General features: G+C 45.4%; 1 protein-coding gene across 2 annotated transcripts in view; it reads left to right on the top strand.

The window, feature by feature from the left end:
- The first annotated feature begins 1258 nt into the window (after positions 1–1258).
- Positions 1259–11577, top strand: part of RALBP1 (ralA binding protein 1) — a 30267-nt gene continuing 19948 nt past the window's right edge. The window contains exon 1 of one of the 2 annotated variants that reach the window (XM_031588966.2): positions 1259–1450. The gene's annotated coding sequence lies outside the window, so the exon portion shown is untranslated. Of the gene's footprint in view, positions 1451–1593; positions 1890–11577 lie in introns of those variants that run through there. The other variant, XM_031588967.2, reaches the window with a different exon arrangement.

The raw sequence follows: 11577 nt of genomic DNA, 5'->3' as shown, positions 1-11577 counted from the left end.
ACCAGCAAGTACTTGCTGTTAAACTGTTTCTTCTGGAAGGGAGGAGGTAAATTGGAAGTTGCATGGTTATGTAATACGCTGAGGGGACAATATCTCTGTGCTCCAACAATATCTCTGTGCTCCAACACTAATCAGAGTGTTTACAACCCTCCCCTTTGTATTTCCTACTGAATAGCACAAATTCCTCTGGGGGACCTCTTACATTACCACAGAAGGTTGCACAAAGAGCCCATTTGACAGGGACTAAGAAGTATTGAATCTCAAGTGAATAAATGAAGCAGGTGGCACGCTGCCACTGTATTAATGTGTCCAAAAGCTCAGGGATTATGTCCGAGGCTGTGGGAATGAATCGGGCTGCTTCTGACTGAAACACATTCCCCTGTTGGTTAGGAATCCTGAAAAGGATTCAAGATACGCAGGTGCTTCACGTAACAGAAAAGACGAGGCATACAAAATTCTTTTGAATATCTCTGTAAACAGGATGCGTGTGGAGATGGAGATGTGTTTCTTGGCACAGGTCTCCTCATGCTGCATCCAGTGTTTCTCCATTTTCTCACCCTCCACAGAACGGCAAAGAGGAGCCGGTGACAATTCAAGTTCAAAGCAGTTACACGAGGATGACGTGCTGTCAGTGTAAAACTCAGCAGCAAGGCTATCAAGATGAACTGGATGTAAACATCCGTGGAGCTGTGCCAGCTGTTGTATTCACATGCCGTTTTTCTTGCTGGTTGTGTCACAAATTCTAAGGACAGTGGCTCACCAAGGCTTCAGTCAGACATCGCTAATGCTTACGTTTCCTTGTAAACCTGCTCAAATGGGGTTGGCTGCCCTCGCCTGCCTCGAGGGTTTCTGTGAACTTGACCCAGCTTTGTGAGTTTATCCCGGTCAGGAGGCCGCTGGAACAGGAATACCAGGGGCACGCTGCTTCTCCCAGTATCAGCTGCCGCCCCCAGCACGGCCGTTGCGGGGCGTTAGAAACGAGACAAGACGAACGGACTAAAGCGCCACGGCTCCACCCAGCGCCGCCGCCTGCGGCTCTGCCTCTCTCCCTCTTCAGCGTCGCTGGGAGCTGTAGTCCGGCTGGCGGGAAGCCGGCCCACTCCGCTTCGGGTAGGCGTTCCCGAGAAAACTACAAAGCCCATGATGCTCTGCGCGCGGGAGCCTCCTTCCCCTTCCCGCCTCTCTCTCGCGCCACCGCGCGCGCGCAGAGTGCCTCTCTCCCTCAGCCCACCCCTCGCCCCCGGGCGCCCTGCGCATGCGCGGCGGCAGGAGCCGCTGCCCCGAGCGGCGGCGCGAGCGAGGGCGGCGGCGCCTGCGCGGTGCGGAGTTCGCGCCTCTCCTCAGCCGTCCTTGCGGGCCGGGCGGCGGAGGCGGCGGGATGGGGCGCGAGGCGGAGCCGCGTGCGTGAGGCCGAGGCGGAGCCGCTGCGCCAGCGAGCGGGAACCCGACGGTTAGTGCGGACGGCTCCGGTCTCGGTCCCTTCGCCTCTGTGAAGGGCGAGGGAGCCGCTTCCGGGGCTGGCACGGGGGAGGGGGGCAGGGATAAGGGGCGGGGGAGGGGCTGACCCGGGGCCTAACCCCTCACGCAGCCCGGCGGCCGGCTGCCCTCCTCAGGCTCCTCCCGCTCACCTGGCCCTGCTGCGCCGCGTCCCGTTGGCTGCCGCCGGGCTGAGGGCGGCGTGGGGGGGGGCGGCCGTCCGTCCGTCCGTCTGCCTTCACCTGGAGGTCCCGTCCGAGCAGCCCTTACCGCTATCGGCGTTTTTTCCGCGTGTTTGGCAAGTTGTCTGCGTTGAGTTTGTTGTGCGTTTGTCGAGCGCTCGGCACGCTGTCGGCTGCTCCGTGGTGTTATTTCGAAAAGGTGTTTCGGCGGGCGGAGAGAATCGGCGTGAGGTGCGTGAGTAATAGAGCAGATCTGCGTGTGTTAGGGCACGAGCACACCGATCAAATGACAGCATCCCTTCAGGAGAACGCCGTGCTCGTCCCCCACCCCCAGAGCATGCAATACCATGGCCATCCTTAATGAAAAAATAATAAAAAATAGGAAGGTAGGACCATCTTGTAGGTTGCATAAAGCAGATTTGTGTAAATGTTTTGGTTCTAGTGCATCAAGACAGCAGCAATTGCATTCTTATTCCCACTTCTTGTCTGGAAAGCAGGGTTGGAACTGGATGAGCATTAAGGACTCTTCCGACCCAGAATGCTCTGTGATGATGTGGACTGTGAACCTCAGCTATAATGCACCTGTTTGAGCATAACAGGGAGGCTCTGTTGGATATGACCTAGGGTTGTAATGGATGTGAGTTTATTAGCAAGCTTAAACAACAACAAAAATAGAGAGAGGAATCCCTTTTATTTTATTTTTGGTGTCATTTGAAATATCATGGACAGATTCTTATGAAGCATGGTGTACCATTTGTTCAGTTCATATTAGTATAGTCCTGTACAGTCAGTGTGACACGTGTGCTGTAGGGGCTTTTCTCTACAGAGAAGGAAAATAGGAAAGAATAGGATGCTTATAAAGGACAAGGGAACTTTGGGTTATCTGTTCTAGGATTCTTATTTCTAACTTTGAGAAAATCAGTTGTTTTTTACTCTTCTCATGCATGCAATAGAAGGTAGAAAGGGCTGCCTCAAAGTTAGAATACAGTGCAATTCTGGCATTGTTCTCTCCTAGTGAAGGTACACCTTCACTGGGGGAGTGGAGGTGTTGTTATCTTCCTTGGAAAGTAATGATTTCACTGTAGAACCCCACATAGCTATACAGGTACTTCTTCTGTACAGTGGCTTGTTTCCATTTTTCTGTGTCTGTATTGTGATATGTTGCCTTGGTATTGCAGTAGCTGCTTTCTTGCTTCCAAGCTGTAGGTGTAGTTGAAACTGATGTGCATATGTACTCTTTAAAGTTCTGATCTCACTTGTACCTTTTAAATACTTCCCTAATATGTTCCTGGGTTGTTTTCTAACAGCAAGGCTTTGAATGTTTTTGGAGTACGTGCTGCTATTTCTGATGAACTATGTCAGAGTTATATGAAGAAATGCTGTTATTTAGTAATAAATACCCACAAATGCAAATGTTGTTTTCTTCTACAAAGCTTGGTGTCAGGTAGCTGGCCTCAAAATGTCAAAATAAAGTATAGTATGACATTTATCTTCATTAATTGTATGCATGGTGTAACATACTAAGCCTTTCTCTGAACTAACACGTCTGATTATTTTAAATCAGTGAATGACTCACCACCTTTAAAAATAGTCAGTTTGCCATATGCCGGCTTCAGATTTTCACCTAAAGAATCTATCAGCTTGCTCTTCTGTTCACCTGCACCTCACAAACTGCTGGCTTAAAAAACACACCAGTAACAGGAAACCAGAACAATGGAGTGAGCACACGGTCAGGCTGGCAGGAGCCTGCAGACAGCCAGTGCTCAGACAGGATCCCAGACGTGGTGATGCTGAGAGGTGACTGTTGTCCAAGTAGCCGGTGTGTCTTCTGCCTGCTGTGGCAGAGATGACAAAGGTAAGGATGCAGGTTGATTTGTAGCAGGGAAAAGGAAGGCTGTTTGCCCATCCCAACAACCTATCGTAGAGTCATTAGGACTGGAAAAGACCTCATCCAGTCAACCACTGGCCCACCCCTACTATGCCCACAAACCGTGTCTCTCAGTGCCACGTCCACATGATTCTTGAACACCTTCAGGGATGGTGACTCCACCACCTCCCTGAGCAGCCTGTACATTGCCCAAGGTATTTATAGGGCTTGGAAATTCTGCCAAGCCCACCACAACTGCTCACAGGTAGAGATGCCAATAGGACCTGTCCCTCACCTTTTGGTCTCGACATGAGCAAATGCAAAGTTGGGTGAAGCTTTGAAGGTGCTCTGCAGCAAAAGAACCTCTGATATTGGCAGCAGCAAGGAGTCTCACTTCTGAGGCTGAGTAGCATCAGGGGTCCTGTGCTCCCCCCTTCTTCAGGCTGTGCTGTTAGGGGGATGCTGCTGGTGGGAGCTGGGAAGGGGGGGTATCAGGTATCACCTGAGTAAGGGTTGTGACCCACTGATTCCCACTGGAACAGACTAAAAAAAAAATGGGTCTTGTTCCATTTTGTTATGTGAAGGTAGCATACAGGAACAGTCATGTATTATTTGAGCAAATTGGGGGGATGTGATTGGGGTTCTTAATGTAACTTATTACTTGTAAATTAAAAAAAAAAAAAAAAAGCTGCTTGTTTTTCCTTATCTAATCTATGAATTCCAAGCATGTATGAGAGACTGAGATCTGCCAATTCAAAAGCATGAGATCACAATGTTCAGTGAATGTCCGAGCAGCCAGCCCGCTGCCTGCCAGTAGTATTTCCTGTGATAAGTAAATAAATGTATTTAAGCAGAGAATACAGTTTGATATTTCTTTCCTTGCGTAGTTCCCATGACACAAAGCAAACAAATGCAGATTGTAGATGTCTGCCGTGCTGAAGACCTTGCCTGAGCGCGTAGAGATGCACTGGTTTAGCTTTTGGGAGAAAGGGTTCATTTTTGTGCTCTGTAGTCTGAAAATGTCATGCTTCTGTGTGTATGATCTAGTGCAAGTCAGTGCTCGAAACTTAGTTCCTGTTCTGTTGCTCTGATAGCATTCCTGGGCTTTTGTATGTGATATCACTGAGCTTCTTGCTGGAAAAAAGACATCTGGCAGGAAGGAGGAGCTCCTGGGTCTGAGCGTGGATCAGTGGGGCAGCCAGGGCTTGAATGAGATGAATGGGTTTAAAGCCACCAGAGCTGATGACAGCGCTGTCAGTGTGACACCTATGAGAAAGGAGATATCAGGGACAAAAACTGTAGCGTGCCTTCTTCACAAAAACTTCAGTAAGAATTTTGGAAGCACATCACTTCTCTTTAAAACAGGAGTTACACCTGAGAGTTAGAAACCGTAATTTTAAAATATAATTTCTGTAATATCTTTTAGTGAAATGTAACATTTAGCTCACCTTGATAGCTAAGCTTTCCAGCCTGTCCATGTGTGTTTTAAATATGAATGCATATCACAGCATTTTCTTGAATATTGCAGTGGAAATACATTGTCACAGATAGTTATTAACATGAAGTACACTGAATGCAAAATATAAATTCTGAAGTTAAATGCACCAGTACTGAAACTCATTTATTGTATTAATAGTGTTCTTCTGCCCTATTGCTATCTGTGGAAATCTAATTATTGGTTGTTTTTCCCTCTAATAGAGTTAACTAATAATAATTATGTTAAAAAAATGTTAATAACTTAAATGTTAATAGCTTACTTAATACCGAGTGCAAATGTAATATTGCCTGATGTAACATTGTAAATTGGGAGATATTAAAGCTACAGCAATCAGAACCAACTTGTCAACCAACTGTTATATAATAGCATAACACCGATCTGTATAAAGCCTGACATATTTTTTAATTGAATGTTGAAAAGATGGTTTTCTGTCACCTTCCTCTTTTAGTTCTCACTTATGGTTACTTCAGAGGTGATGCTGTTCTTCTAAGGCAATCTAGAGCACTTTTCATATTCAGTGGAGGGTTGTTTGTTTTTTCTTTTCATTGATTGAATGAACTGAAAGTGTAGGAATCTGGGGAGCAAACAACTCATGAATAGATTTCCCCATAAACTTCCTGGATTATTTCAGCCTAAAGGTTTTACCTTTTCTTATTCTTCACGCATTTTAATCTTTCCAAATTCTTTAAGTGCTCTGTGTGCTAGGCACTTGTAAGCTAACCTTAAATGATCTTTCCCTTCTAAAGTTTTTAACCTGAAACTTAGGGTTGCAGTTCTCCAGAATCTACATAGCTCGTAGATCAAGTGGTTTTTACCTGTCTTGTTTTGGAAATGGTTTTAAAAGCTTTCAGAGAAAATGAAATGCAGCTTTCTGGGTGAAAGAGGAACTGAGGCAGTTCTTAATTTGCCTGGATGGTTCAGTGAATTAACATGGCTGCTATACCTAGATGTAGATTGAAATCCTAATTCTGCAACATCTAGAGTGTGCAACCATATGTCAGTGAAGTTTGTGATTGGTCATTAAAGCAGTCAGTTACACAGACATTTGTAACAGGTACTTTACATGAGGCAGTTATTAGCACTTAATAGCAAGGATTTCACCACTCTTATAAATGCTTTATGTTGACTGAGTCTCCATACTTTGGTTTTGATATGGGGGAGTACGATGACGTTATTCTGGCCTGTGTATACCAGGCTTCCATTAAATTACATGCCCTGATTTCATTTGAAGTAGAGTGACTCTTCTTGTGTAGACAGCAGTTGGGAATGGCAGCCAGAACTTGTGTGGTCTTGTGCTGTGTGATAATCAACTTTTTTACTTAGAGGTGGAAACTCACTAGATATGAGCTCGGGGCAGCATACCGTGGCTGGGAGGGGTCCAGTAGCCCAGCTGAAGTGCATCTATACTAACGTTTGCAACATGGGCAAAAGAGGGGAGGTGGAAGCCATTGTGTGGCAAGAAAACTATGCCTTAATTGCCATCACTGAAACATGGTGGAATCCCTCTTAGGACTGTAGTGCTGCAGTGGATGGCTGTAAGCTCTTCAGAAGGGGCAGACAAGGAATGAGAGGCGGTGGGGTGGCTCAGTGTGTTAGGGGGTGGTTTGGTTTTGTAGAGCTCAGTGCTGGGAATGATTAGGTTTATTTGTTATGGGTGAGGATCAAGGGGAAGACCAACAAGGCTGACATCCTGGTGGGATGTTATAGACTGCTCTATCTGGAGGCCTGTGAAATGTTTTAAAAGCAGCTGACAGAAGTCACACAATTGCTAGCCCTTGTTCTCATGGGGACTTCAACTTACCTGACGTTTGCTGGAAGTACAATCCGGCAGAAGGGAGACAATCAAGGAAGTTTCTGGAGTGCGTGGAAGATAACTTCCTGGCACAGCTGGTAAGAGAGCCTGCCAGAGGAGGCTCCCCACTAGACCCGCTGTTTTTGAACAGAGAGACTGGTGGGAGATGTGGTTGAGAGCTGGTGGGTATAGCAACCATGAAATGATAAGAGTTCTCTGTTCTTCATGAAGTCAGGAGGGGGATCAGCAAAACTGCCACCTTGGCTTTCAGGAGGGCAGACTTGTGGCTGCTGGGAACATTGGTTGGGAGAGCCCCTTGGGTGGCAGCTGGCTGCGGGGGGCAATTCCTGTCTTACAGCCTCCTTGCCCTGTATGTGCTTGTGGGTGTTTCAGTGCTCAAGTGTGGCATTTTGCAACATCTCAGTCCTGGAGGTGGTAATGTTGATTATGATAATCTAAGTTTGTACATATTTACACTGACTTTCCCCTTGGGTGTTGAGTGAATCTAGGGCAGAGGTGGCAAACTCCCAGCTCCAGATATACTGAACAAAATAACACCATTTATAAATTTGCATAAAGGCCAAGTGCTTCATGTGATATTGATGAAGAGTTGTCATTGACCTTACTGGGAATGTGCCTGAACAGAGGTGATCATATGGTCTTGATTTTTGTGGAGAAAGTCATAAAAATTATTGTACTAAAACAAAAATCCTTTTGCACATAGCGTTGGTTTGATATGCATCAGCGTCTATTCCAACAGGTGTTACTCCTATAGATATAATATGGGCCAGTGAAACCATTACTCTTTTGGTATGACTCGAAATGGATCTCCAAATGAAATGAGCTAGACCAGACAAAAAATCTTTTGGTGTGTTAAAATGCATCTAAAGTAAGACTTTGCTAAAACTGCTGTGACAGAAAAATGTCACTCCTGTCTATTACGGTTCAGTTAGGAAAGCATTTGAGTGCAGTCCAGTCTTAGCGTGGATTTTACTTATTGTGGACCTAATAAAATGCCTGGTGAAGGCAGGATGGGAGCTTTTTCCTTCTTTGGTTTCAAGGTTGGTAGCCACCTGTGTTAGCTTGATACTATACAAGACTCTTCTACAACATCTTTGATTTTGGCTGAGACAGAATTAGTAAATAATCATTAAAAATGGTCAGAGAACCTGTTATATGAGCAGTTTCTCTAGATCAAAGTCTTCCTTTGTTTTTCCCTTCTGTTGCCAGTGCAGAATGAGCTCTGTCTCAGCCACTTCTATTTTGGTGTTCACCATTGGTATGATTTGCCTGCATTTTATTGCACTGTGCAAAGTTTTAAACTTGAAAGAAATAATCCATGGAAACTGATCATCTGTGTCATGTGTCGCACTGTAAAGACATCCAAGTAAAGCTGTTTTTAGTTTCTCCTTATGTTATAGGGTTGTCAGTTCAAGCAACAGCTTGTAATTTGCAGAACTTTTTGTCTGTTAAGTACGTGGTGGCAAAAAGGGAATATAAAACTCAAAAATCTTAATTTTCATGGTTTTAACCGTAAAGTTTTGTATGGCATTATTTTTACTTCCAGCAAATGTTTATTTCTGGGAACTGTAGGCCTTAGAGTTGAATAGTCCATATAGAAACATAGAATCCTTAGGGTTGGAAGGGACTTCTGAAGGCCATCTAGTCCAGCTCCCCTGCAGTGAACAGGGACACCACAGCTACATCAGGTTGCCAGAGCCTGATCCAGCTTCACCTTGAAAGTCCCCAAGGGCATCCACCACATCTGTGGGCAGCCATTCCAGGTATCTTTGTTGAGATAACATTAACACCAACCTTCCAGTTCAAGACTGTGAAGTGACTGTTTTAAAATGAACATAATACTGTTTGAAAATTATGAGAATAAAGCAGTGATCAAAATTCAGCTAATTCAGTGATGAAGCACGGTACTTCTGGTATTTCTACATCCAGTCTAAAAGATCGTATCTCAGTAATGGATTAAGAAGTGCTGGCTTGAACTCATGTAGCGCATGTGTTTGTTGTTGTTTCCTTTACATGTTAAGCAGATTTCTGTTGCTGATAATGTGTAACTAGACTTTACCAAAGTGAGCGCGCTAGTATGCGTAGCACAATAGGTTTTGAAGGACAAACCAGCAGCTGCAAATCATGAGGTGTGAGTAGGGGAGCATAGCTGTTCTGGTTTCCTTGTAATTGGCCTGGATAAAGAGGATGGTGGTGTTGGGTTTCTGTGTTGTCTGCCTGTACGTTAGACTGAGTACATTCCCAGGGCTTCTGCGGAGATGCTGTTGCATCCCTATTGCTGGCAAGTTACTGTTGTCACAGCTATGCCAGCATTTTAGCACAGATTGCTGGTGTGCAGGCATGTCCCAAACGTGTTATTGGGGTTAAAGCCAAAGCTTTAATACTTCCTGGTTAGACTTGTCATGTGGAGTATTTTAGCACGTGCTATCTAATGCACACTTTAAAATAAAAACAAGAAAAAAAACGGACTCTTGGCACTTATAGTAGTTCAACCAGTCAGTGGTTTTGTTTTTGTTTTTTAAACAGATTCCACTAAGTGCACTGCTGTCCTGGAGTTGTCTGAGCTGGGGGAGCAGAGTGTGAGTGAGTGAGTGAGTGCAGTAGCTGAAATCTCTGTAATAAAAGCAATTTGTCATCTTGGTCCAGCGCCTGGTAGAAGTATAAAAATTAGTTTAAAATTTCTAGGTCATGCTGTGTGACTGGCTGCATTCCTTTGGTGACCAGAGATTAGATAGCTCTTCAAAAGAGGTGAGATGAGAATTGTATAAAACTTGTATATAGTCCCGAGGGCAAACAAAACCTGAGGTAATCCCATATTTGTTGAAACTGTTTACATTTCAGGGTGGTGACACACTGGAACAGGTTGTCCAAGGAGGTTGTGGATGCCCCATCCCTGGAGGCATTCGATACCAGGCTGGATGTGGCTCTGGGCAGCCTGGTCTGGTGGTTGGCGACTCTGCACATAGCAGGGGGGTTGAAACAAGATGATCATTGTGGTCTTTTTCAACCCAGGCCATTCTGTGATTCTATGGAAAAAAAAAACAAACCAAAAACTCACAACTTTTTACTACATTTTTCTTTATCTGTTATGTGGTAAAAGTAAAACTTCTTGTTCTAAATCTAAAAAGCACAAATCAGATTCTTCAAGCTGTTTCTGAGAATTAAGCTGGTAAGGAAGAAAAATCCCATTTCTGTAATGAACAAAGATTTCAGTAATCAGGCTAGCCCTGTTAATGCCATCCATATTTTAAGGGGACAACTTAAGTCTTACAAGAGATGACCTCCCATGTTTCCTTGCACATGGGTGGACTGTACTTCTCAGAAGCCGTACTTAGAATTCAATGTGGGAGAAACAGAAGGTGGCAAGGGAAAACCTGAGAAACAGTGAGCAGCCAGGAGCTGAGATTAGGTGAGGCACTGGGTGTGAAGTGGAGTGGTGAAACTGAAGTTGCATGGTCTCACTGCTGAACACCTGGGTGGTGAGAGGGAGGTTGTGAGAGAGACAAGGTGTAGCTCAGCCTGGGAAGCGGAGACGCAAAAGCGTGGGATGGGCAATTAGTATGCTGGGTTTGAGCAAGACGAGGGAGGTGCTGGGATTGGGTTATTTTGTGGCAGCAACACCATGGGAACTGGGAACGGGATATGCAGAAGGATTGAAAAATCCCAAACGCTGAACCAGCAGTCTTCCAAGAAGTTTGAAAAGTGAAGAATTATTCTCTGTGTGGGCAGCAGCAGTTGTGATGGAGGTATCCAACTAGTCAAGATACTCTGCAAAAGCATGGCCTGGTTACAGCACCTGTCTGCCTCATGAGGCTGAGTCCAGACCTGCTTGTAACTTCATGGAAACACTATGCAGAAAAATTAAACAGCAGCACTTTCACTTGCCAGTTATTTCCAAGGGTGCCTCTTACATGTAGCTGTGATTATAATATAACATTCCACTCATAACAATATATTCTGACATGGGGAAGGGCCTGCCAAGAGGGACCTGGGGTTAATGGTGGATGGGAAGGTGGACATAAACCAGCAGTGTGCCCTCACTGCCAACCATACCCTGGACTGCATTCAAGGAAGTGCGGCCAGCAGGTCTAGAGAGGTGATCCTGCCCTTTCACTCAGTGCTGGTGAGGCCTTACCTGGAGTGTTGCGTCCAGATGTGGAGTCCTCAGTACAAGAGAGACATAGACCTGTTGGAGGGTGTCCAGAAAAGGGCCACAAAATGATGTAAGGGATGGAACGCCTCTTCTATGAGGACAGGCTGAGAGAGCTGAGGCTGTTCAGCCTGGAGAAGAGAAGGCTCTGGGGAGCCTGGTAGTGGCCTTTCATTATCTAAAGGGAGGCTGTAAGAGGGAAAGGGACAGACTCTTTAGCAGTGTCTGTTGTGATAGGACAAGGAGAAATGGTTTCAAGCTAAAAGAGAGGAAGTTTAGATTGGATGTAAGGAAGACATTTTTTGATGTAAGGGTGATGAGGTACTGGAACAGGCTGCCCAGAGAGGTGGTGGATGCTCCAACCCTGGAGACACGCAAGCTCAGGCTGGATGTGGCTCTGAGCAACCTGATCTGCTGTATCACTGTTCATTGCAGGGGAGCTGGACTACATAACCTTTAAAAGTCCCTTCTCCACTCAAACAATTCTATGTTTCTATAAGGGACCCATGAAGAGTGGAAATGAGTGAGGGAGTTTCTTGTGGTTCATGTTGTTTCTGTGAATGGCTTTGATTGTTGCATTCTATGCCTAGG

Source organism: Phasianus colchicus, chromosome 3, assembly GCF_987193195.1.
Source record: "Phasianus colchicus chromosome 3, bPhaCol1.hap1.1, whole genome shotgun sequence".
Classification (NCBI taxonomy): Eukaryota; Metazoa; Chordata; class Aves; order Galliformes; family Phasianidae; genus Phasianus; species Phasianus colchicus.
The sequence above is the reverse complement of the archived record's forward strand: the minus strand, read 5'-3'. Positions and strand labels throughout refer to the sequence as shown.